Source organism: Protopterus annectens, chromosome 6.part0, assembly GCF_019279795.1.
Source record: "Protopterus annectens isolate FY-2018-M chromosome 6.part0, PAN1.0, whole genome shotgun sequence".
NCBI lineage: Eukaryota > Metazoa > Chordata > Ceratodontiformes > Protopteridae > Protopterus > Protopterus annectens.
This window is the reverse complement of record NC_056737.1, coordinates 1,598,386,511-1,598,413,439: the sequence shown is the minus strand read 5'-3', so window position 1 is coordinate 1,598,413,439 and position 26,929 is coordinate 1,598,386,511. Positions and strand designations below refer to the sequence as shown.

The 26,929-nt window shown below is 45.5% G+C and overlaps 1 protein-coding gene across 2 annotated transcripts in view; it reads right to left on the bottom strand.

The window, feature by feature from the left end:
* Positions 1-26,929, bottom strand: part of USP40 (ubiquitin specific peptidase 40) — a 3,368,940-nt gene that overhangs the window by 358,310 nt on the left and 2,983,701 nt on the right. The gene's annotated exons all lie outside the window — the stretch shown is intronic.

Genomic DNA, 26,929 nt, shown 5'->3' with positions numbered 1-26,929 from the left:
AGGCGTTACGTCTCATGACAACGCCTTCACCCACTGCTCTGGCCGCCCCTTCTGTTGATTGTGCAATCAACCACATGGACGAGTTAAAGATGGACTCTAGGATGGCAAGCTGGGTGGCAACCTTGTTGCGTACCTCATTAGACACTGCTCCTGCTAAGGTTCCTGAGAGTTCTGTGATCAGGTCCCTTTGAAGACAGGTAAAATGTGCCAAAAAATTCAATGACCTTATGGCAAAGGTCGTTGAAGCATAAAACCACTTCCCTAATCTGTACAATGTCTGAGACTCTCAGTTTGGAGGATGGACAGTAGGACTCTCCTCTGCGAGTTCCTTCTTCATGGCCGCCGCCACTACCATATCATCTACTGCCAAACGCTTGGACCAGTGGGGTTGATCCTCTGGGGGGGGGGGTATTTTGTCAGGTCTGTGGGGTTGCCTCAATGATGTCTGGGGCCTTCCAAGCATGTTGCAGGATGAGCTTGACTAACTCATCTGCAGGCAGGGTAACCCAGGAAGTAGAGAGTCGGGCATAGAATACAGATTCTTCTGAGAAAGGGTTGGTGGGCTTCCAGTCACCCCTCTGTTTAAAGATCTCTAATATGTCTCCAAAGGCAGCATCTTCGGGGGACCCTTCCCCTTCACCATAATCCATATCTTTGGTGAGAGATTCTTCAGGTGAATAAACATGCTTCCTCTTGCATGATCTCTTATGGGGCAGCTCATCAGAGGGAAGGTCTGAAGAGAGGGTATGCTGCAGTAGAGTATCTTGCTGCTCCCATGCCCATTGCCCCAGTGTAGTAGAGTGTGACAGCTGAGATCCACACAACACATGTATATGACATTCCGGCACTGAGAGTACCAACAGTGAGCCTGCTGAGGCGAGCACTCTCTCCATAATCTGGAAGGCAGGCCCACCCAAAGTGGCAAGGGAGCCCGGAATCGAGAAATACAACCTTGGAACTGGGTTCACATCCCGCTCCGAGCCCACCTCCAGAGAAAAAGCAGCGAGAGGAATCAAAGCTGTCAAAGCAACCGGAACCGTAGACAGAGCCGTAGAAAAAAATTGGTGCCGTACTAGGGATCCCGGTGCCGATGGCCAAGTCATGGTCCAGTGGGTGGGTTGGCTCTGACTGAGCTGAGATCCAACGATGGTACCGAAGAAGCTGGCACCAGGAGGGGAGTCAGCAGCGAGGGCTCCAAATCCTATAGGGAGGTTGAAGGAAGAAGATAAGTTGCAGTCTGTGGAGAAAAAAACTCTGCAGGTGGAAGGTCCTAGATGGGGTTGGAATGCCTCTGTCTGCTAGAAGCTTATCCACAAGTCTCACTACATCAAGCTCCGAAAGGCTCCTGCTGGAACGAATGGACATCCCTGATGGAGATTCTGGCCGATCAATAAATAGACTGAGATGCTGTCCAACAAAGGGGCAATGAACGGGGCATATCGAGCCCTGGTTAGTGTTTCCATCTTCGGCACAATGGTCGAATGACCAGAAATTTGTGATGGAGGGGGAGTGACCAATTTCAAAGGAGAAGCTATTGTTGGTGCTGAGAGGGTCTGTGGTACTGTGGAAGGCGTCGGGTACCTTTGAGATTGTAATCGTAGTCGGTTCCATAGTCAAGGAAGGCACCATGGAGAGGGTCTTAGGCTCTGGTACTGAGACAGATGTCTGTGCCAATTTAGGTTGTTTAGTCTTCGGTTTAGTATGAACCTGGTCATTAGACGTTTTCAGTTCATGTGAATGAGGAGACGCAGGGACCGAGTGGCTCCTCTTCTTTGTTTCTTTACCAGGAGGTTATGACACCTCCACCTCGGATAAAGCCTCCAAAAATGTTTAATAAACCCTTTAAAATTAGCTTATTTCTATGCTCTGCTAATGTGTGGGCACTAAAGCCCTTACAGAGCTCGCATGGAGGATGGACCTGCAAATGTGTGCTTTCTAAGATGTCAGCCATGGTAACAAGCACAAATCACCAGAGAGATAGTCTTTCATGTAATTGCAAACACACACAGTAATAGAAAGGAAGATTTATTATTATTATTTTTTAATACCAACAATAGTAATACAAGTATACCCAGAAGGGTATGAGAAAGAGGAAAGAAGAATACCAGCAATGGTATTAAAGATTACCTAGAGGTAAAAGGGAAGTGAGGGGCCTATACCAGCTATGGTACGAAGAAATACCAGAAAAGGTAATAAGGAGAAAAAATGCTCGCACACCAAAATAAACTATATATATGCGCGACTAAGAATAACAAAAGGTTTTAGAAAGAGAAGTAGCAAAAATTTTGAAAAAAATAGTGAAAAATATAACACTTAGCTTGAGAGCAGGCCTTATGCGTCTTGAAACTCTATGTGGCAAACAAGATCTGAAGGGAAGAGAGGCACTATGGTAACCTTAGCTCGAGGGTTTCTGGCTGGCGCAAGTTTGTTATAGTGGCTGAGCCGGTCCCGAGGACAGAACCAAAACCCAACTCAACTGTCATGAAGAATGAAGACTTACAATATCAGATCATGAGTTAGCAACTCTATACTCTCTTCAATCACAGCCTGAGTACTGGTTTTGTCCTTGATGAATGGAAAAGAGCAACTGCCATCCCCCTTCATAAAGAGGGTACAGCAACAGACCACAGGAACTACAGACCCATAAGCTTGACCAGTCTTATTCCCAAGGCCATGGAACAAATCATCATGGACCTTATAAGTAAGGATATAGCTGATATCCAAACCCTTGACCCAACACAGTTTGGTTTTGTCAAAGGCAGGTCATGCCTGTTAAAACTGGTGGACTTCTTTGAAAATGTCACCAGAGCCATAGACGAAGGCAAATCTGTGCATACAGCCTACCTTGACTAAGCAAAGGTCTTCGACACAAAATCCCACATTCAGGCATCATTGATAAACTCTCCCAGTTGAATACCAACCCTTATGTCGTCAGGTGGGTTTGCTAACTGGTTTACCGACAGATTATACTCAAAGTTGGTGACTTTACCTCAACCAGCAAACCTGTCAACAGTGGGATTGCACAGAGGTCAGTACTGGGCCCCCTACTGTTTGGAATATACTTCTCAGAAGTTCAGGCCAAAATAGAGGGGCTGTGGCCAACTAAGTTTGCTGACGACTGCAAATTAAGTGCAATTACTGAATCCACAAAGAATGTCCATATACTTCAAGAGGGACTTAAAACTTGAGTGGTGCTAAAGCCATGGAATCAAACTCAATGCAAAAAAATGCATTATCATCCCCTTTGGTAAAAATGATATCCTTGCAGACTATCATGTGGAAGAACCCAATTTGGGCCTGACTTCTGCGACTGACTCTGGAATCTGTTTCATAACTGTAGTGGGAGGTAGGTCCTTAGGGCCCTCAAGCACAATGAGCCGTGGTTCCCCTTGTCTTTTCAAAATGGACATCTGCATGGCCTCTGAGGGTGTTGTCTAGGTCGGATTCTTTAATCAATGAGGTACCCATCGAGGAACCAGACCCCCAACCTCCAAAGATAACACCAGGTCACTAACCTCAAGGGATACTTCTGTGGCAAGAAGCACAGCTGAAGAGGGTTCAGGCCTTGGCTTGCTAACCTTCCTCTTAAAAATTGGCTAAGCCTAAGGACCTACGGAACTCTCCGTAAAGTCTTTAGCCAGACATTTACGTCATTGATTCTCTAGATAAAGATTCAAAGCCAAAAGTCGGCTATACAAAGTTTTTGAAATAAACGCCTGACAGATGAAACAAGAGTGATAGCTGTGACTGGGGCCTAAGCAGAAAAGACAAAGCTCATGGCTGTCTTTCTGTAGATTCCGTCTTCCACACCTACATTTGCCCTTCCTGGATGACATGAACTAAGTACAATAGGCAATAGCAAAGAAATAAATCCACAATGGGGCATTTAACTAAAAGCTGGCAGCATCCAACTGAATCAGGATGCAGACCAACGTACGAGTCAAGGGTTCCAAATGGCTGCAGAAAAGTTCTGAGGATTGCACGTGCGGACATCTTTTTATGGCTGATGTTATTAGTGCATACATGCGACATCCCACATACCTTCCGGTAGCTATAAGCTTTTGTATCCTGGCCGGACTTCGGGTCGCTTCGGCGGAGGGCTTCCCACATGTAAAGAATACTGCAACATTGAACAGAAGGACATATATAATACCCCAAGAAACAACTCAGTAGTGAAAGACTTAGGAACGGAAATTGACTGTAGCCTAAACTTTGACCACCATGTGTCTATTGTAGTAAGGAAGATATTCTACATCGCACACGTCATTAGCAAATGCATTGCCTCAAGAGAGAAAGATGTCATAACACCTGTGTACTTGACCCTCATCAGGTCAATAACTGATTACAATGCTCCCTTTGGTATGCACCTTACCATGCACCTGCAGCAACTTGAGAGACCCCAGAGATTTCTAACCAAGAAAATTCAGGGTCTCCGGCACATGCCATACAGTGACAGAGTGAAGTCACTGTCACTGTATTCAGTAGCATACAGTCTACTTGGAGGAGACTTGTGCCTGGCCTACAACGCAATCTCAGATCCAAACCTAATGGAAATGCTACACATCTGCAAGTCAAATGAGACAAGGGTCACCCACTCCAGGGACCATAACCTGGCCTGTAACATAAATAGGACCTGCTGAAGAGACAGATACATCTCTCAGAGGTTGCCACTCCTCTTGAATAAGCTACCAGTTCACATCAAAATGAAACCCCTCTATGACCCTGTTTAAGCGTAGCCTGGATGGCTGGATGGGAAACCATAAATTCCTGCTGGGGATTTCACCTATGACCCTCCTAGATATGGGCAGTTGTTGCTAAGATCTCAAGTTTAGGCAAGATCCTTTATATTGGATTTCTTAAGTATTATATTGGACACACACAGTTAGGCTTATAACTCCCCAAGTGATGTTGACATCCTACAGAAAATCCTCACTGAGACCAGTGACTGGTGTCACAACCATGACCTTAAGCTCAATGCCAAAAAATGTGTCACCCCCTTTGGGGAAAAACCCAGTTCCCATGAACTACCACATTCATGGTAGTCCACGGAACACAGAAGGCATTTTAAGAGATCTGGGAACACAAGTTGACAGCAACCTCTCTTTTGACCAGCACACTGCCACTGTGGTCAGAAAGTCCTTGGCACATCTCATTACTAAGGGTTTTGCATCCAGGAAGAAAGAGGTCATTGTCTCCCTCTACTCTTCCCTCATTAGGCCAGTCATCGAGTACAATGCCCCATTTGGCATGTACCTCACTAGACACCTGCAACAACTGGAGAGGCTGCAAAAGTACCTCACAAAGAGGATTTTAGGTCTTAAACACTTGTCCTATATGGATACACTCAAAAAAATCCAACTATTCTCTGTCTCATATCGCCTACTTAGAGGTGATCTCTGCTTGACTTATAAAGCCATGTCTGACCCAGCTCTGTTATAAATGCTACATACAAAGAAATCCCAATCCCTCCGCACTACATCTAAAGAAATCCCAATCCCTCCGCACCACATGCTCCAGAGACCTCAACCTCATTACCACAATCAACATAACATGCTGGAGGGACAGGTTCATAACCCAGAGACTGCCCATACTATGGAATAGACTTCCCAAACATGTCAAACAGAGCACTTCACTGGCCCTCTTCATAAGAAATTTTGACGAGTGGATGGGAAATACAAAATTCATCCCAGGGATCACTCCAGTGGCTCTACTCAACAGAGCTACTGGAAACTAAGGTCGGGTGGCACGATGTCAGGGTAACCCTATGGGCTAGGCTTGTAAAGGCTCCAGGGCCATTAGCCTAGTACACACCTATGAACCTATAAAGACCTTCAGGTCAATAGACCAGTAATCACCTATGAACTTATGAACCTAAAAAAGGTTTTAGAGACTCTTAAGTAGGCTACAGAGTTGTCATTCTGTCCTATATGGAAACTTGAGACAGTGGCTATTTGTACTTTGGCAGTAAAATAATTAGAGCTGCTGTGGAAAAGCTTAAACAAAAACTGTAATATGGAAGGGATAGGAGCAGAGATGTGGGTCTAAACCATTTGAAATACCCCAAATGGAAAATCTTTTCCATTTGCTACAGTAGATCTTCTTAGTGGATTGTTTATGAGAAACTGATATGATCTTTTCCACCGAAGTTGAGAGCTGGCCTCTCTGGCTAAGGTTAGAACTGGGAGAAGGAAACAGGTGGTTAATTTCATGGATCTCTGGTCTGGAGGAGGCAGACCGAATGGATGTTAGTAGGTTTGGATACTCGTTCAACATCCATGGTGGACGTACTAGTAGAGGCCACAGGAAGGGAACCACAAATGACGAGGCAAGAAGGGACCAATGATGATCACTCTGGCCTTGCACAGTCTTGCTATTTGTATGAATTTGTCCATTAATGGCAACAAGGGGAAGGCATAGAGGAGACCTGGGGGGCATTTGTGGATTATAGCATCCCCTGTGACTGTCCCTGCAGGGGGACCAGGGCAAAATAACTGATGCACTTATTAATTAGGTATGATGCAAAGTGGTCACAGCAAGGTTGGCCCCAGTGATGAAAAATCAAGGTTGTCACTGTTGGATTGTGGGGCTACTCGTGAGGCATTAAAATAGTTCTGCTTAACTTGTTTGCTAGTATACTGGATGCCCCCACTATATGTGTTGCTATCACAAAGCGATGAAAAGTCATCGCCCATTCTCAACTTCTCACAGCCTCTCGATACAGGGGATAGAAATGTGTTCCTCCCTGTATGTTGATTACCAGATTACCGACATATCTGATTGTACTAGACATCCTGGAATGCCTGCAATGCTAGCAGGACTGCCCTCATCTCCAAGATATTGATGTGAAGATTGATATCCATGTGTGTCCAAGTACCTAGGACTGTCTTCTCTTCGAAATGCCCCCTCCCACCCTAGGAGGGAGGTGTACTTGGTTAATATCACCACAGGTGCATTCATTTAGAATGGACGTCCTTCTGTCACTGAAGGACACTTTATCCACCAAGAAATATGCTGTCTGCAGATTCAAGTGATGTGAGCTTTCATATGCAGTGGATAAACATTTGAGACCATTGTATAGCTGGCACCCATTGAAGTAGTCACATGTAAAATCTGGCTACCAGAGCCATTAAGACTATAGAAACAATTAGATTTAAAAGAAGAATCAACCTTGTTGAAGGGGAAGGATGATGGAGTACTTGTGTAGCTGTGAGGTGCAGGGAGAGCACTCTGGAGTGAGGAAGTCTGTGATCTGTAAAAGTGAATCCAGGTGGCATCTGATACATTCTGTCTGTTGTGTAGGGGTAAGAAGACTTTTGTGTAGATTGATTATGATCCCTAGATCTTGCATTACATGGAGCAGAAGGTCCAGATAATTCAAAATCAGATCCCTGGAGGAGCAGATAGGAGCCAATCTTTGAGATATGGGAAAACTTATATCCTTAGTAGCCGAAGATGCGCTGCCACCACTGCCATTATCTTGGTAAACATCCTGGAGGCTATGGTGAGACCAAAAGGCAGGGCTCCAAATTGTTAGTGACTGGACCCCAGCTGGAAAAGGAGGAATCTCCTTGATTGCTTCTCTACCTTCATATGATAGCATGCATCCTGGAGATCTATGGAGCACATCCAATTGTCCATCCTCAGCAGAAGCAAAATGGACTGAACTGTGACCATCCAGAATTTTGTTGTTTCACAAATTGGTTTACAAGATTTGGATCCAGAATGGGTCTGAGGGCCCCTGTTTCCTAGATACTAAAAAGAACTTTGATTAGACTCTGGATTCTAATTAGTTGTCAAGAATCTGGTTGAATGACTCACTCTTAGCAGCTTGAAAACGTTTGCTGCTGCAAGTTCCTATTGACAGCGGGGAACATCAGGAAGGGAAAATGGAACTGAATAGCCTCTGGAAATTATGCTTAGGCCCCAATAATTTGTTATATTTTACCAGGTTTGTGGGTGCATGGATAAGTGCCCCCAACTGCCTCCAGAGTGCAGCAGTAAGGTACCTTTCAAGGGCCCTGATAGGACTTCTCAGTGTAGGGAGCATAAAAGCTCTCATTGTGCGGTCCACCTCTGCCTCTAGGATGATGTCCACTGAAGTTACCTCGTCATCTGCCATGAGAAAGTCCATTACCAGGCTGTCATTATAAGACCTCTGTGACTTATGGAAAGTACAGCTGTGTACACTTACCATAAATAGATGTTCGAGTGTATTCACTGTTGCAGTCATTACACTTGGGTTATCTGCCTGCAGGTAGCCCTCAGTCGGCCTGAATACCAGAGTCTTGGGATTTCTGCATTGGATGCTGTCACCTCTTCCATGACGTCAGGTCGTCAGGAGTATAAAACATGCAGCCGATGCCATTACATCAGTTTTTCTTGCTCCAAATATCAGGAGCCCCCAAAATAGGAAGCTATTACATGTTGTGGAACACCTCAGTAAAAGTAAATAACCATGCCATAAGATATGGCCAGATATGATAGGTAGAAAGTACAGAAAAGACCAGGGGGCTGGAGGGAGGGAAACCTGGACTACAACAGTGAATACACTCAAACATCTACATTTATGGTAAGTGTACACAACTGTTCTATGTTCTTCATGTTTCACTGTTGCAGTCAAAAGGGGGGGTTTGGGGGGGCCCATTGGGAAGGGGGGGGCACCAGAATACAAGATGCCATGAACCCTAATGCTTGAAGGACTGTCCTTGCAGTCAGCACGGACTGATGAGATAGTTGATGGAAGTAAAGTGACAGACTCTTTTGTTTGTCCGGGGTCAAACAGGCCATCTGGGCTGCTGTATTCAGTCTCCCACCCAGAAAGCACATGTCTTGAGAGGGTACTAGACTGGACTTTATTTCGTTCACAGAATACCCTAGGCATCTTAGCACTGCTATGACATATTCCAGATGCTGTAGAAGGTGTTCTTTTTCTTGAGCCAGAATCAGGCAGTCGTCCAAGTAAGGATAAATTTGAATGCCTTGAAGCCTGAAGTAAGCTATCACTGGAGCCAGAACCTTTGTGAATACTCTGGGCGCAGTAGATAAGCCAAAGGGCAATGCAGAGAACTGATAATGAAAATCTCCAGTTCGAAACCGCAGATACTTTCTGCAACTTAGCCTTATGGGCACATGAAGGTAAGCTTCCTTGAGATCCAAAGTTACCATCCAGTGATCCTTGCCCAGCAGAGGTAACAGTTGCTGTAACGTCAACATCTTGAACTTGGGAATGTCCAGATAAGTGTTGAGGATAGATAAATCCAAAATTGGTCTCCACGTGTTCCCCTTCTTTGGTACTAGGAACAGGCGAGAATAAAATCCAAGCCCCTTTCTGACACAGGGACTGGCTGAATAGCCCCTATCTGGAGTAACTGAGAAACTTGCTTGAGAGCCTCTTTTCTTTGTGGAGGAGGAACATCTGGCATGCCTTTGAAAGGGGCATTGTGTGGAAATAAAATCTGTACCCGTGATGAATGATATCCAGCACCCATCTGTCTTGAGTGATTAAATCCCAATTTTCTTTGAAAAGAGACAATCTTCCTCCCAAAGGAGCTGCCAGACGAGAGTCCACTGGCAGCTGAAAAGGCAGGTCATTGGTTCTGCTTACGAAAGGACTGACCCCTGCCCTCACCAGAAGTCTGAGCAGGTGAACTGTCTGATCTAGGCCTAAATGAACCTTGAGCCCTGCCCCTACCACGCCTAGATCTACCCCTAGACTGGGAACCATAAGCAGGATATGTCCACCCCTTAGCAGGCCAATTTCTACTAAACTTTGGAGGCTGCACCTGCAAAAAATCTTTAACAGTCTGCATAGACTTAGCTTTGTCCTCCATTTTCTTTAAAACTGCTTCCACAGGCGGTCCAAACAACACATCAGACTGTAAAGGAGCATCCAAAATCCTGGTCTTAACATGCTCAGCTAAATTCTGATCCTTCAACCACGCATGTCTGCGCAGAACAGAACTAGTAGCAGCCACCCTCGAGGAGGCCTGAACAGCATCAAAACCACACTGCAAAGAATGCTTACCCACTTGTTCAGACACATGAACCAAATCCAGCAATTCTTTACACTCAATACCTTCCGCCAAAGCATCCACCTTAGATTTCAATTGTGAAAGGAGATAATTCTGATATTTCAGCATATGAAATTGACAATTCAACGCCCTCATGGCTAGAGTGGAAGAAGTATACACCTTCTTACCCCACCTATCCAAAGCCCTTGCCTCTTTATCAGAGGGTACAGGATTTTTAACCACAGAAGCTTTAACACCTTTAGGCCCCTGAGAAACAGTTTCTGGGTCCGCCCTGGGACTCTTAAACAAATACTTATGAGCTTCGGGCACCCTATAATACCTATCAGGCTTAACAGGAGCAGGAGGCAAGGAATCAGGGTTCAGAGAAGCCTCTGCAAAAACATCCTCCACCACATTCAACACAGGAGGAATAGCTAATGGCCTATGCTGAGGCAAAAACAAGAATTCCCTAAGCCTTTTTCTGGAGTCAGAGTAATCTTGGCCTTCCCATTTAAAGTGCTCCCTCATGGAGTGAAGAGTCTCTGAAAATGAAAAATCCTCAGGAGGAGAAGCTGAAGGAGTGGAATCATCCACATCAGAATCAGAATAAGCAGGAAACTCTTGCAAGTCTTCCACAGAAGACTCTGAAGCCTGTGAACACTGTTCAAAACTATCAAACTCCTGTTCCACCCTAGGCCTCTTATCAGGCGGGGGCATAGAACCTCTAATCAGAGTAATCAAATCTTCAGCCATTTTAAGCATATGTTTCTTAGGCACAGAGCCCGAAATGCTAGGAGAAGCCCCTACAGAAGCTGAACTTGGTCTTCCTCTAAAAGAAGCTTTAGAAACAGAAGGAGAGGCCCTAACTACCTTGGGAAGAGAGGGAAGAACAGTTACCTGAGAAGCCCCCTCAGCCTGGCCTACTTCCTGAGAGGGCACATCCTGTAACAGTAAAGTATCTGCCTGAGACTCCACAGAGACTCCTGGCAAAACCTCTGGCTCCCTGAGCCTTCTAAAGGACCGACGTCAGGGACTGCCGGTCCCTCACGCCAAGACTTCACTGTTTTGTCCTTGCGCTTCTTAGATGAAGCAGGCGTCGGAGCATCCGACGGCATAGTATAATTGCAACGCTTCCCAAACACTAACCTAGCACAATCAAGCCTCCTCTTAATAGTGCGCTTATTAAATCTAGCACAAGAGCGCAACCAACAACGCCGTGCTCAGGCCCTAAACAAGGTATACACAATGTATGATAATCCCTATCGGTATCTGCTTCCCACAAGAAATACAGTTATTCACTTTTTCTGACATCCGTAATATACTGAGGCAAGAAAAACCAAAATGTTCCAACGGGTTACTTAGCCAACTCTGTACTCGGTCTGAAACTCCGTTTCGGAAAATCTCAGAACGCCAACCTGCACTCGCAAAATTGCTTCTGCATCGGACCATGCGGCAAAAAAGACTGAGGAAATGACGTCGGTCATGCGCATTAGTACCCTGACGTACTGACGTCAGTCTAAGGCGCCATGACCGACGTCAGCCTTATACTCTGGTATTCGGGCCGACTGGGACGCGGACTATACCCCAATAGTCAGGACTGCAGCAAGGGAAGACGAAGAACATCATGCTGGAGGGACAGGTTCATAACCCAGAGACTGCCCATACTATGGAATAGACTTCCCATACATGTCAAACAGAGCACCTCACTGGCCCTCTTCAAGAGAAATCTTGATGAGTGGATGGGAAATAGAAAATTTACCCTGGGGATCACTCCAGTGGCTCTACTCGACAGAAGCACTGGAAACTAAGGTCGGGTGGCACGATGTCAGGGTAACCCTATGGGCTAGGCTTGTAAAGGCTCCAGGGCCATTAGCCTAGTACACACCTATGAACCTATAAAGACCTTCAGGTCAATAGACCAGTAATCACCTATGAACTTATGAACCTAAAAAGGTTTTAGAGACTCTTAAGTAGGCTACAGAGTTGTCATTCTGTCCTATATGGAAACTTGAGATAGTGGCTATTTGTACTTTGGCAGTAAAATAATTAGAGCTGCTGTGGAAAAGCTTAAACAAAAACTGTAATATGGAAGGGATAGGAGCAGAGATGTGGGTCTAAACCATTTGAAATACCCCAAATGGAAAATCTTTTCCATTTGCTACAGTAGATCTTCTTAGTGGATTGTTTATGAGAAACTGATATGATCTTTTCCACCGAAGTTGAGAGCTGGCCTCTCTGGCTAAGGTTAGAACTGGGAGAAGGAAACAGGTGGTTAATTTCATGGATCTCTGGTCTGGAGGAGGCAGACCGAATGGATGTTAGTAGGTTTGGATACTCGTTCAACATCCATGGTGGACGTACTAGTAGAGGCCACAGGAAGGGAACCACAAATGACGAGGCAAGAAGGGACCAATGATGATCACTCTGGCCTTGCACAGTCTTGCTATTTGTATGAATTTGTCCATTAATGGCAACAAGGGGAAGGCATAGAGGAGACCTGGGGGGCATTTGTGGATTATAGCATCCCCTGTGACTGTCCCTGCAGGGGGACCAGGGCAAAATAACTGATGCACTTATTAATTAGGTATGATGCAAAGTGGTCACAGCAAGGTTGGCCCCAGTGATGAAAAATCAAGGTTGTCACTGTTGGATTGTGGGGCTACTCGTGAGGCATTAAAATAGTTCTGCTTAACTTGTTTGCTAGTATACTGGATGCCCCCACTATATGTGTTGCTATCACAAAGCGATGAAAAGTCATCGCCCATTCTCAACTTCTCACAGCCTCTCGATACAGGGGATAGAAATGTGTTCCTCCCTGTATGTTGATTACCAGACTACCGACATATCTGATTGTACAGGACATCCTGGAATGCCTGCAATGCTAGCAGAACTGCCCTCATCTCCAAGATATTGATGTGAAGATTGATATCCATGTGTGTCCAAGTACCTAGGACTGTCTTCTCTTCGAAATGCCCCCTCCCACCCTAGGAGGGAGGTGTACTTGGTTAATATCACCACAGGTGCATTCATTTAGAATGGACATCCTTCTGTCACTGAAGGACACTTTATCCACCAAGAAATATGCTGTCTGCAGATTCAAGTGATGTGAGCTTTCATATGCAGTGGATAAACATTTGAGACCATTGTATAGCTGGCACCCATTGAAGTAGTCACATGTAAAATCTGGCTACCAGAGCCATTAAGACTATAGAAACAATTAGATTTAAAAGAAGAATCAACCTTGTTGAAGGGGAAGGATGATGGAGTACTTGTGTAGCTGTGAGGTGCAGGGAGAGCACTCTGGAGTGAGGAAGTCTGTGATCTGTAAAAGTGAATCCAGGTGGCATCTGATACATTCTGTCTGTTGTGTAGGGGTAAGAAGACTTTTGTGTAGATTGATTATGATCCCTAGATCTTGCATTACATGGAGCAGAAGGTCCAGATAATTCAAAATCAGATCCCTGGAGGAGCAGATAGGAGCCAATCTTTGAGATATGGGAAAACTTATATCCTTAGTAGCCGAAGATGCGCTGCCACCACTGCCATTATCTTGGTAAACATCCTGGAGGCTATGGTGAGACCAAAAGGCAGGGCTCCAAATTGTTAGTGACTGGACCCCAGCTGGAAAAGGAGGAATCTCCTTGAATGCTTCTCTACCTTCATATGATAGCATGCATCCTGGAGATCTATGGAGCACATCCAATTGTCCATCCTCAGCAGAAGCAAAATGGACTGAACTGTGACCATCCAGAATTTTGTTGTTTCACAAATTGGTTTACAAGATTTGGATCCAGAATGGGTCTGAGGGCCCCTGTTTCCTAGATACTAAAAAGAACTTTGATTAGACTCTGGATTCTAATTAGTTGTCAAGAATCTGGTTGAATGACTCACTCTTAGCAGCTTGAAAACGTTTGCTGCTGCAAGTTCCTATTGACAGCGGGGAACATCAGGAAGGGAAAATGGAACTGAATAGCCTCTGGAAATTATGCTTAGGCCCCAATAATTTGTTATATTTTACCAGGTTTGTGGGTGCATGGATAAGTGCCCCCAACTGCCTCCAGAGTGCAGCAGTAAGGTACCTTTCAAGGGCCCTGATAGGACTTCTCAGTGTAGGGAGCATAAAAGCTCTCATTGTGCGGTCCACCTCTGCCTCTAGGATGATGTCCACTGAAGTTACCTCGTCATCTGCCATGAGAAAGTCCATTACCAGGCTGTCATTATAAGACCTCTGTGACTTATGGAAAGTACAGCTGTGTACACTTACCATAAATAGATGTTCGAGTGTATTCACTGTTGCAGTCATTACACTTGGGTTATCTGCCTGCAGGTAGCCCTCAGTCGGCCTGAATACCAGAGTCTTGGGATTTCTGCATTGGATGCTGTCACCTCTTCCATGATGTCAGGTCGTCAGGAGTATAAAACATGCAGCCGATGCCATTACATCAGTTTTTCTTGCTCCAAATATCAGGAGCCCCCAAAATAGGAAGCTATTACATGTTGTGGAACACCTCCAGTAAAAAGTAAATAACCATGCCATAAGATATGGCCAGATATGATAGGTAGAAAGTACAGAAAAGACCAGGGGGCTGGAGGGAGGGAAACCTGGACTACAACAGTGAATACACTCAAACATCTACATTTATGGTAAGTGTACACAACTGTTCTATGTTCTTCATGTTTCACTGTTGCAGTCATCACACTTGGGTTGATTGCCAAAGCTGAGGAAGGGTGGAGGCAGTCGAGAAATGTTAGAGCTGGCTAGCAGGCCTTGTAAGACTGCAGTAGCAAATCCAGCTCTGAATTTAGAAAAGACAGGTAAATGGTAATGCTTGAAGATGTGTACAGAACTCCAGGTTGCAGCTTCCAAGATGTCCTTGGTAGGGACTCCCCTGAGAAATGCTGTAGAGGTTGAGGTAGCCCTAGTGGAATGAGTTCTGATCCCCTGTGGGATAGGTTTTCCATGGTGTTTGTAGCAGAAATGGATGCAGTGTGCTATCCATTTGGAAGTGGTCTGCTTTGAAATGGCCTTGCCCTCTGCCCCTGTAGCAAAGCTGACTAGCAGCTGGTCAGATTTTCTGAAAAGTTTTGTCCTGTCAAGGTAGAACCTAAGCTGTCTGTGCACGTTCAAAGTGTGCAGGATCCTTTCCCCTTTATTCTGAGGATTAGGGAAAAAGGTTGCCAAATGAATGGATTGGTTTAAAAACACTGGATACCACCTTAGGCATAAATGATGGATTAGTCCTGAGGGAAACCCTGTCAGCATGGAAAAGAAAAAGAAGTTATGTACTCACCATAATATTTCATGTGAGTTGTTTATCTCGCCTTTATTCTCACTGATGGGTTCGGAGCCGATCCTCGGCTCCGACACGGCCGATAGCAAAGCTCAAGGTTTGCCAGTAGCTCAAGACCAAGCCCCTTATCCCACAATGCACTGCTGGAATTACCTCAGATCTTGTTTGCTGCGAGTATATATACCCTTTTATTTATTTCTTTTTCTACAAGGAAGCACTTCCCAAAGGGGAAGAAGAAGTACTGAATAACCAGGATGGTACTAGCCTCTAAGTCAACTGTCAGGCAGGAGGGGGAAGGAGGGAGGGACGTGAGAATAAAGGCGAGATAAACAACTCACATGGAACGTTATGGTGAGTACATAACTTCTTTATGTGAAGTTGTTAAATCTCAACTTTTATTCTCACTGACGGGTAGCGTCCCTAGCACCCTCAATCTTGGGTGGCTCATGGAAGTATGTTTTTCAGTACCGGAGAACTAAAGGAAGACCTGTCCCTGGAAGCCTTATCTACTTTGTAATGTGTGATAAAGGTATGAGGCTTAGACCAAGTGGCTGCAGCACATATATTGTCAAGGGGCAATTTAGCTTGAAAGGCAGAAGATGTAGAAACTGCTCTGGTAGAATGAGCCTTAGGTTTGTGTGTCAATGGCATGCTTGCATTCGCATAAACAAAGGATATACAATCTGATAACCATTTAGATAGGGTTGTTTTAGCCACTGGATTACCTTTTCTGGCCACCGAAAAGGATACAAAAAGATCTGATTTTCTAATATCCTTAGTTCCAGCAAGATAAAATCTGAGCTGTCTGTGTACATCAAGTTTGTGCAGCATGTATTCCAATTTGTTAGAGTGGTTGGGAAAAAAGACTGGCAACTCAATGACCTGATTGATATTGGATTCAGAACAGACTTTAGGCAAAAAAGGAGGGGTTTGTTCTGAGAGATACTCTATCAGCATGGAAAATTATGTAAGGAGGCCTGACAGATAATGCTTGAAGTTCTGACACTCTGTGGGGAGAAGTAATGGCTACTAGAAATATAGTCTGCCAGGACAAATATCTGAGATCACAAGAAGATGCTGGTTCAAAGGGGGAGAGAATTATTTGAGACAGTGTAAAATTCAAATTCCAGGGAGAATAAGGGATTTTGACAGGAGGTCTCATGCGAAAAGCACCTTTAAGAAAAGCCTTCGATAACTTATGACCCATAACATTCAACCCATCGAATCCAAAGTGGAAATTTGATATGGTGGCTAACTGGACTCGAACTGTGGCAGCTGCTGCTCCTTCTTTAAAAATCTTTGTCAAAAATTCTAAAATGGATGATAGAGGAGCTCAAAGGGTTGGTTTTCTGTATATTGGCCCAAATTGAGAACCTGTTCCACTTACTGCTGTATAGTTTTCTGGTGGATGGCTTGTGAGAAGACAAAAGGATTTGTCTTGTATCATCTGAGAGCGAATGAAGCCTGGCAATTAGGGTAAGTGGATTAGCCAAGCAGTCAGTTTTAGGGACTGCAGTGAAGGATGGAGGTCCCCTGATGGGTGTGTCAGAAGGTCCGGAACTGGGTCCAGGATCCATGGATCCTCCAGTAGATGATGGTGAAGGAAGGGAAACCAAATCTGTCGAGGCCAGTAGGGGGCTATGAGGATAACTGTCCTTCCCAGCAACTTTGCTTTCTGTAAAACCTTGGGTATCAATGGAATAGGTGGGAAAGCATATAGGGGACCCGGAGGCCAATCGTGTACGAGTGCGTCTCTTGGGGAATGTCCTGGAGGTGGTATTAGGGCAAAGTAGCTTCTGCATTTGGTACTGATGTGACTGGCAAAGAGGTTGCAGCAAGGCTGGTCCCATTTGTGGAAAATCAAATCCGCAACTCATTGGTTGAGAGACCACTCGTGAGGCAACAGTATTGCCCTGCTTAGCTTGTCTGCTATCACTGTAAATTTCCCCAGGATGTGCGTTATCAGAAAATGGTGGGACGACACAGCCCATTGCCATATCCTGAGGGCTTCTTGTTTGTTCAAGTACCAGACCACTGACATGTTGTCTGTCTGAACTACAATTGTCCCCAGAGGAAGAGTGTCCTGAAAGTACTGCAATGCCAGAAATACCGCTCTCAACTCCAGAACACTGATATGCAGATGTGACTCTTGATCCTTCCATGTGCCTTGGGCAGTCTTTCCCTGAAAATGCCCCCCCTCCACCCTATCAGGGAAGCATCTGTGGTCACAGTGGCTACTGGAGGGGGGAGAACAAAGGGTCTTCCGATTGTAACATGAAGAGACGTCAACCACCACCGAAGGTTTCTCTTGCAAGAATCTGTGATGAGAATCATGTGGTGCATCGGTAGCTTTTGGTAAGACCACTGAGCGAAAAGGAGCCATTGAAGGATTCGCATATGCATCCTTGCGAGTGGTACAGCCAGGATTGCTGCCACCATCAAACCTAGCACCTTCAAGACCTCTGCTGCTGTAGCTTTTTTTCTTTGACACCAGTGAGATGACGTGTTGGCGAAGAAGTGACAGACTTTCGATTGGAAGATGTAGAGTGGTGGTTGAGGTATCTAACTCTGCTCCTATAAAAACGGTATGCTGCAATGGCAATAACGCAGACTTTTATAAGTTGATTGTAATGCCTAACTGATGGCAGAGTGTCAGAGTATATTGTGTTGCCTGAGTCAATTGATGCCTGGTGGTAGCAGTGAGGAGTCAATCGTCTAGGTATGGAAACACCTGGAATCCTAGATGCCTCAGGTGAGCCGTGACCACTGCCAGGCATTTGGTGAACACCCTTGGGTCTGTAGTGAGACCAAAGGGCAGGGCTCGAAACTGGTAATGATTGGCTCCCAGCCGGAAATGCAGGTGATCCCTGGAGCATCTGTTCATCTTTATGTGATAGCACGCGCCCTTGAGATCTATGGAGCACATCCAATCGCCTTTCCCTAGGAAGGGAAGAATGGACTGAAGCGTGACCATTCAGAACTTCTCTTTCTTTATGAATTGGTTGAGTCTGCTGAGGTCCAAGATAGGTCTCCAGTCCCCTGTTTTCTTTGGTACCAAAAAGAATCTTGAGTAAGTTCCGAATCCAACTTGGTCTGCTGGGACTGGTTAGATGACTCTTTTTTTCTAGCAATTTTTGGACCTCTATGATTGCTTGTTCCCTGAGACTGGGTGAAACATCTGGGATTCTGTTTACAGGAGTAGGAGGGGAAGAGAACAGTATGAAATATCTTCTGGAAATGATGCTTCGTACCCATGTATCTGATGTTATGTTTAGCCAGGCTTCTGGGTACAAAGACAAGAGACCCCTGACTGCCTCCAGAGCCAGACAGCCGGGCCTCCTTTCAGGAGCACTGGTAGGGCTGACCAGAGAACTGGCCTCTGTCATCCTGTTGCTGCGGACCCCCTCTGCCGTGCAGGTGGCGTCTTCCGTTATAACCCCCTCCTCTGCCTCTAGAAGGGGTTTCTCCACGTATGTCCTGAAAGGCTTCCTGTGCTTTTCGGAACCACATTTTTCCACCACTAGGGCCCTTGGGATAGGGCAGAATAGGGGTAGAAAAACTGACTCAGACGGCAGATAGGGTCTTGCCTTCCTGCTCACACCTGGTTAAAGTTTCCTTTACTTTAGGCCCAAACAGTGATGAGCCGTCAAATGGGGTGTTGATAAAGGAAAACTTAAAGGGCTCTGCAAAGGAACAGAGATGCATCCAGGCTTGTCTCCATAGAGCAATGCCCGAACTAGCGGCTCTACCCGAACCATCAGCTGCATAAGATATGAAACACATGGATGAGTTCACAACCGAGTTTAAGGTAGCGAGCTGTGTGCCGACTTTGTCGGCAACCCCTGCAGCTACCATACCCTGGAGAGTATCTCCTAGCTCTTTCAGGAGATCTCTTTGTAGTCTCGTGAAATAGGTTAAATAATTCAGCGATCGGAGAGAAAAAGTCGCTGAACTAAACATGCGTTTCCCATATCTATCCATGATCCTAGAATCTCTGTTAGAAGGATGGATAGATGCAGATGTTTCAGACACTTCCTTCTTGGTGGCTGCAGCTACCACCATGGCATCAACAGGCACTCCTTTGGTCAAAAAGGCTTTGTCCACTGGGGCAGAGATAAACTTATTCGGCTTCCAAGGGACAGGTTCCATGGCCTCCGGTGACTCCCACGCCTTACGAGAGATCAACACTATGAGCTCGTCGTAAGGCAGAGACACCCAAGAAGTGGAAGGTTGAGACCCAAAAGCCTTCAAGAGCACTGACATGTCCTCAGTAGGGGTTTTGGACTGCCAATCGCCCCTCTGACTCAGGATCTCTAATATCTCCGCAAAGGAGATATCCTCAGAGGGGGATCGAGGGGACCCTTCTGACTCACCCACATCAGTGTCGGATGTCAAAGACTCCTGTGGGGAGTCTAAGTGCCCCCTCTTGCACAGTCTCTTCCTGGGTACCTGGGAGGTCTCAGAAGAGCAGGGGACGCCCTGTGGGGCTACTTGAGGCTCAGGGTCTCTAAGCTTAAAGGGACCAGTAGAAGCGGACACAGGAGCTTGAGGGGAGAAGGAAGCCCGAACTGATACCGACGATGTCTTAGGAGACAGGATTCTCCTCATGACATCGAAAGCACGATGGCTCTGACGAGAAGGGGTAGACGGATCCAGAGGGACCGTCCAATCCTCCTGTACCGAAACCATGGGGTTCGAGCCCGAGGTAGGAGCCGAGCTCATCCGAGCCAAAGCCCCGAGAGGAAGAGTCGGCACCGACAAATCAGTCCAACTATCTTCCCTGGACTCGACAGGAGAGTGTGGGCTCCTACCGTCCTTGGTCGGCGCCAAGGACGTCCGAGTAGATGGAACCGATAACACCGGTGCAGGTCCCGGTTCCATAGGTTCGACAACTATCGGTTCAGACTCCTTCGGCTCCGAGAGTCCAGTATGGCTCGGAGGAGGAGTAGTCAAATCTGATTCAATGGTCTTCGGCTCCGATGAAATGGTCAGAGCAGACAACAATTTAGCAAGTCCTGGTGCCGTAGAAGCTTCTGCACTAGAAGATCCATATCCATATCAGAGAGGCTGACCGAAGATTTCAAGGAATGCACTGAAGGTGCTGACTGGAGCAGAAGAGATGAGGGAAACTCAGAGACTGGCTCTAAGACTGGGAGCTGGCTCCGAACCAAAGGGACACTTGGTTCTGAGGACTGTAGAACCAATGACCCTGTACCCTCTGATCTTTTTGCCTTCTTGGTAAGTTTTGAGTCTGAAGATTTAGATGATGTGCTGGCACCTTCCTGGCTACCCAATGCCTCAGAGAAAGTATGCTGCAACAACCCCCTATCAATGAGTCTTCTACTTCTCTCTAAGAGAACCCTAGATGAAAAAGAGTGGCAAATACTGCAAGTGTTGGAGGTGTTTAGCTCCCAGACAGTAAACACATTGGACATGCCTGTCAGTGACGGACATTTTCTGTCCACAATTTGGACATTTCTTAAACCCCGATTTGGGGTGAAACTTTTCCCTCTCATCCGACATGTTATAAACAGACACACCACAAAATTAACCTGTATAGGTTAAATACAGGGCTAACTAGGCCCACACTAAAAAAAAATACTAATAACAAGTATAAAATAGTTAAAACTAAATAGGGCTAAGAAAGGGCCCAACACTAAGAAAAACTAAGCCAACATAGGGCACTATCTCTACAACCTAACCTACTTAAAACTAAATTATTTTAATGAGAAACACACACACTAAATAACGAATAATCTCTCAAAAAGAAGCAGAAGAATTTTTTTAAACTTGCAATTTAGCAAAAAATGGTCCGAGCTGACTGGATCACCGAGATCTCTCTTGCCGCGGCAAACTAGATCTGAGGTAATTCCAGCAGTGCATTGTGGGATAAGGGGCTTGGTCTCGAGCTACTGGCAAACCTTGAGCTTTGCTATCGGCCGTGTCGGAGCCGAGGATTGGCTCTGAACCCATCAGTGAGAATAAACGGCGAGATTTAACAACTTCACATTGAAGGGTTCCACAGCCATTAGTGCCTGCAACTCAGACACTCTTCTTGCTGAAGTGATGGCTAGAAGCAAGGCTGTTTTCAAAGAGAGGAATTTTAACTCTGCTGAAGCAGCAGGTTCAAAAGGGGGAACTGTGAGCTTCTCCAGTACAAAGTTGAGGCCCCAGGCTGGGGAGGGAGCTCTCCTAGGGGGCCTTAACTTGTTAGCTCCTCTTAGGAACTGTTTGATGAGGGGGTGAGAAAAGAGAGGAGGCTCAGTATTATAATGAGCTGAGATGGCAGAGGCATGAATCTTAATGGATGAGAAGGATAGGCCTCTGTGGAACAGCTCTGCTAGGTAATACAGGATTTGTGGTAAGGTGGGCACGGCTGTGTCCTTTCCTTGAGACTGACTCCAGGAAAAATATCTTTTCCACTTTTCAGAATAGGATTTCCTAGTACTAGGCCTTCTGGCTTCAAGGATGATGTCCAAACACCTGTTTGCTTAGGGTTGCAGGTGGTGTATTCAAGGGATAAGCCAGGCTGCAAGGTTTAGGGTTTGCAGCTGTGGATGCACAATCTGTCCCTCCTGTTGGGACAGCAGGGAGGGGGTCTGATGTAGGTGCCAAGGTGGCACTGCCATCAGACTGTGGAGGAGTGGGTATCAGTGTTGGCGTGGCCAGTCTGGGGCAATAAGGATTGTCTTTGGCTTGTCCTGTTTGATCTTGAGTAGTACGTTTGAGAGGAGGAAAGGCATAAATTGAGAGGCTTTTCCATGAAAGGGATAGGGCATCCACTTTCCACTCTCTGCTGTGAGGATTTCTGGTGCAAAATTTGCTCAATTGATTGTTTTGGGGGGAAGCAAAGAGGTCCACCTCTGGTGTCCCCCACCTCTGGATTAAACGTTTGAAGGAATTGGTTTCCAGTTTCCACTTGTGTGGGTCCAGTAGATTTCTGCTTAAATCATCTGCCAGTGAATTTTGTTTGCCTGGCAGGAATTGAGCTTGCAGGTGCACTTGGCTGCTCAAGGCTGTGTTCCACAGGGCCATGGCTAATCTGCAGAGTGGGTAGGAATGAGTTCCCCCTGCTTGTTTATGTACCACATGACTGTGGTGGTGTCTGTCTTTATCAGGAGCTGTCCTGGAAGGATAAGGTACTTGAAAGCTGTCAGAGCATTCTGTACAGCTAACATCTCTTTTTGATGGATACGCAGGGGAATTTGTCTTGGGCTCCATTTGCCCTGAATGCATTTGCCTGGCATGTGAGCCCCCCCATGCATAGTCTGATGCGTTTGTTGTCAGGTTTTGGGTGGCAGGGGGTTGAGAGAAAGGAAGCCCCTTGTTGTGGTTGCATGCCTCTGCCCACCACAGGAACTCTGCCCTTAGACAAGGTATGACAGGAATCACTGTTTCCAGGTCCTGAGAATGTTGACACCAGAGACTTTTTAAGTACCATTAATGTTTCCACATATGCAGTCTTGCATATGGAATTAGCAGAATACATGAGGCCATGAACCCTAGGGCTTGCAGTATTTTTCTTGCAGAAAGCTGGGTTCTGATGGCCATTTGTTTGAAGTAGTTTGTCAGATACACCTGTTTTTCTGGAGTGAGAAATGCCATCTGGGAAGTTGTGTTCAAGCTTGCTCCCAGGAATACAATCTTTTAGCTGGGCACCAGTTGTGATTTCTTTTCGTTGAGCGTGTACCCCAGAGAAGTTAGGAGTCTCTTTACAAATGCCAGGTGTTGAAGAAGCAATTCCTGACTGTCCGCCTGAATCAGGCAATCATCCAGATATGGGTAAATTTGAAAATTTCTCTGCCTACAGTATGCAATGGCTGGAGCCAGGCACTTTGTGAATACTCTGGGTGCAGTAGATAAGCCAAAGGGAAGTGCAGAGAACTGATAGTGCATAGAGCCTGCTTTGAAACGTAGACATTTCCTGCAAGACTCCCTTACGTGGATGTGCAGATAAGCTTTTTTTAAGTCTAGGGTGACTAACCAGGCATCCTTGGCTAACATAGGAAGGAGCTGCTGCAGTGTAAGTATTTTGAATTTTGGGACCACCAGAAAAGTGCTGAGAATAGAACGATCCAGGCTAGGATGCAAAGAGCCCTCTTTTCTGGGCACCAGGAACAGTCTGGAGGAAAAACCCTGTCCCCTTTGTTCTACTGGAACAGGTTGAACAGCTGTGATACTGAGAAGGGAAAGTACTTGTTTTTGAGCCTCTGCCCACTGACTTGGAGGAAGGTCTGGCAATCCGCTTGGGGTTGGCAAGGAGTGGAAGTAGAATCTGTATCCCTGGGATACAATGTTTAGAACCCATCGGTCCTGAGTAATGGACATCCATTTTTTTGCATGAAGGGTGAGTTTTTCCTCCTAGGGGTGCAAGTACTTGGGCATGGCTGGGAAGGATGATTGAAAAGTCACTGTGAACTTTTTCCATAGGGGGTGGCTTACCACTCCTTGTTTTTGAGGTGGGAGCACTCCATTGTTTAGATCTCTGCATATCCTGAGACTGTAGTCTTGGTGGTCTGTTTCCCCTGGGTTTGGACTGAGAAGGCCTGGGAGGGGCTGGAAAGGACCAATTTTTAGAAGGCCAATGCCTACTGAATCTAGGTGGCTGCACCTGTAAGAAATCTTTAACAGTTTGCATAGCTTTAGCTTTTTCCTCCATCTGTTTAAGAACTTCTTCTGCTTTTGTGCCAAACAAACAATCTTGATTTAATGGAGCATCTAGTAATTTTGCTTTGACAAGGTCTGGCAAGATTTGTTCCTTCAGCCAAGATTGCCTTCTCAGTAAAAACCCAGTGACAGCAGCCCTGCAAGATGCTTCTTATGCATCAAACCCACACTGCAAGGTATGTTTACTGATTTGGTTTGCAGAATGCGTTAACTCTTGTAAATCTTTATTTTCTGCACAATCTGGAAGTAACAACATTTTTTGTTTAATAAGTTCCATAATATGTTGCTGGTACTTCAACATGTGAAACTGGCAATTCAAAGCCCTGATGGCAAGAGTTGCAGAGGTATATACCTTCTTACCCCAAATGTCTAAAGCTCTAGAATCTCTGTCCGAAGGGTAGGGTTTTTGGCTGTAGTACCCTTAATGCCTTTAGGTCCCTGGGAAATGGTCACTGGATCTCTTAAAGAGAAATTTGTGAGAGTCAGGTACTCTGTAGTACCTGTCAGGTTTTCTAGGAGATGGTGGTAAGGTGTCAGGAGTAAGACTGGATCCCATAAAGACATCATCCACAATATCCAGAACAGGGGGGATAGCTATTGGCCTGTGCTGGGGCAAGTCTAAAAATTCTTTGAGTCTCTTTTTTGACTGAGGATAGTCTTGGCATTCCCAACAGAAATGCTCTCTCAAGGTATGCAAGGTTTCACCAAAAGAAAAATCTTCTGGAGGGGAGGCAGAGGGAATGGAGTCCTCTGCATCAGAATCTGCATAGGTAGATAAGGGTATGTCCTGGTAATCAGGGGGATCTGAGTCATCGGACTCATGGTCTGTAGAATCATAAGGAAATTCCATTCTTTGTCTTTTAGCAGGGGAAGGCTGGCTTCCCCTAATTACAGTAATACGGTCTTCAGCCATTTTAAGCATTTGTTTCTGTGGCATGGGAGCTTGAGCATGCACTTTGTCAGTTTTCTAGGTGCAGTGCGAACTCTGGGCCTGAGAAACTCAGTAGTTCTAGTCAAAAACGAAGTTGTCGATTTAATAAGAACATCAGAAGGTCGGAATACACCCTCAGAAGCTGGTGCCTGCACAGTGGCTCCGGACCCATCCAAGGTAGAGACATCTGCAGGTTCCAAAGTTGAAGAAGCATCTTGTGGCATACAAGAATGGGTCTCAGCAGAGGCCTGCGAATCTGTAGAAGTGGGTATCAGGGGCCGAGAAAGTGCCTCAATGAGTACCGGCGGACTGGCAACTAGCTTAACAGAAGCATCGCCGGCAGTTTTGGACCTATGCGGTCTGTTTCTGTCTTTATCTTTACATTTTTTTGGAAGATCAGTAGCCGGATGGCTTATCAAAGCCATTTCAGAAAACGGAGAACGAGTGGGAAAGAATTTAACGACCAAGATAACCCGACGATGAACAGTTCTGGTGTTAAACAAGGCACAAAACCAGCAGCGAGGGACGTTGTGGTCTGGGCCTAAACATGTGATGCAGTAAGAATGAAAATCACTGTGAGGTATTTGCTTTCCACAGGCAAGACAATTGCTAACTTTTTCTGACATCGGTTAGAGCAAGAAAAAAGGGTCCCCAACGGGGTACTTAGCTTTAGAAGACTTCAGGCTTGAAACTCAAAGAAAATGAAAATTTCAGGTTGCGGACAACTGGCACTTGTGAACTGCTTCTGCTTTGGGCTCCTACATGGCAAGAAAAGCTGATGTAATGACATCGGCTGCAAGTTTTATTCCCCTGATGACCTGACGTCATGGAAGAGGCAACAGCATCCGATGCAGAAATCCCAAGACTCTGGTATTCGGGCCGACTGAGGGCTACCTGCAAGCAGATAACCCAAGTGTGATGACTTCAACAGTGAAACACGACGAACATCCATATGTTCTTTCTAGCTCTTTGATTTCTGGAAAAGGTTATCTGATGGGGTCAAGAAATGGATTCCCTATGCAGAGAGGGTCTTACCATCTTGTTGACTCCGGGTTAATGTGTCTTTTACCTTTGGCCCAAATAAAGTGGAGCCATCAAAGGGGGCAATGATGAAGCATGTCTTAAAGCTTTCCACAAAATCAAATAGGTGCATCCAGGTGTGCCGACGCATGGTGATGCCAGTGGTGTCTACTGCTGTGCCATCACCTGCATTAGAAAACAGTCACATAGCTATGTTAATAGTAGACTGAAGGTTAGAAAGTTGAGACTTCACAACATCCACAGGTAGGTTAGTCGATAGAGACTTGGAAAGCTCTTCGGTCAGGTCTCTCTGAGATCTAGTAACATAGGCCAAGTAATTCAGTGCTCCAAGTACAAAAGTCACTGAAGTGTATATCCATTTTCCAAACCAGTCCATAGCCCTAGATTCCTTGTTAGGGTGATAGACTGAGGAACTTTCCTCCAACAGTTCCTTTTTAGTGGCTGCCACTATCACCATTGCATCTAATGGTTGACCTTTGCTCCAATGTTTTCTTTCCTTTGATGCAATTTCCTGTCCATTTTTATTTGGGGGGGGGGTTGGTTCCACCACATCAGGATCCTTCCATGCCCATTGAGCCATGAGGTCAATATTGTGGTCAACCGGTGGTACCACCCAGGATGACTTTTTTTTTTATATTTTTATACTTAGTAAATTATCACTTAAGACATAGGCAAACATATATTAACAGAAAAGAAAACAAACCATTTTAACGTTTTTTTTTTCATTTAAATACAATCTACATCACATATATTTTCTTTGCTATTGTTATCAGTTCAACATTATAAAAAATAGCTGAATTCCTGCCTTCCCTTAAACCTCACTTCTTCTCCTGCTCCTGAACATTATTATACATGCATTGTTCCCACATGTTTAATTACTTCTATGCAATTTACTTCACTCAGGATGATGCTGAACTCGAATAAAGGCTTGCAGGAACAGACTAATCTGGCAATTATTGGTGGACCATCCCCCTCTCTGCTTCATCAAT